Here is an 852-nt window from a genome sequence, read left to right on the forward strand (position 1 = left end):
ATATATATATATATATATATATATAAATTTTCCCTTTCTAGCCTTAATAGATGATCCATATATTGATCTTGTTTCATTTTAAGGGTTTATTCTTCTTTTGGCAGATTTTTTTTTCTTTTGGTGGCTGGCCAGTACTGGGATCTGAACCTTGACCTTGTGTCATATACAAGGTCTAACCAACTAAGCCAACTGGCCAAACCCTTCAGTTGAGTTTTTGAATGGTGGAACCACCATATTTCAAGCCCAAATTTAGACTGAGAGCCCTCCCTCCAAACACTCCTTTCCTCAAATAGATACTAGTACTTCTTTCAGGTGCTAGGGATACAGCAGTGAAAAAGACAAGTACTTGTTCCCATGATGTTTACATTCCAGAAGAGGGGAAAGCAAAAGATTCAGAGTTCCCCTTTGCCTTCATTTACATAACCACCACCTCTACAGAGGTCAGTATCCTATTTACTCATGATAATATAAGAGAGCAGGGTAATTTGTTTTAAGAATTCTCTCCTATTAGATGTAATGGCTTGGTACTAAAAGTTGTTGAGTATGGCTTTCTGTGGAGAACTGGAATTTCAGAGTAAAACTGGGTTTTTTATTGTATTGCCATTCTGTATAACCAACTGCAAGAAAGTGATAGCATTCTCTTTGCAGCATGTCCAAACGTTTATCCTTTTCACACGTCAGATAAATTTCTATTATTCAGGAAATTTTCCTAGGGGAGAGGAATCTGATATCCATGAAAGCTAAACAAAGAGGGTAGAGAAGTGGGGCTGGCCCGGTGGCGCACTGGAGAGTGTGCCACTTGGGAGCGCGGCGGCGCTCCCGCCAAGGGTTCGGATCCCATGTGGAGACCGG

This window comes from Galeopterus variegatus, unplaced genomic scaffold (assembly GCF_000696425.1).
Source record: "Galeopterus variegatus unplaced genomic scaffold, G_variegatus-3.0.2 Scaffold4861, whole genome shotgun sequence".
Lineage (NCBI taxonomy): Eukaryota > Metazoa > Chordata > Mammalia > Dermoptera > Cynocephalidae > Galeopterus > Galeopterus variegatus.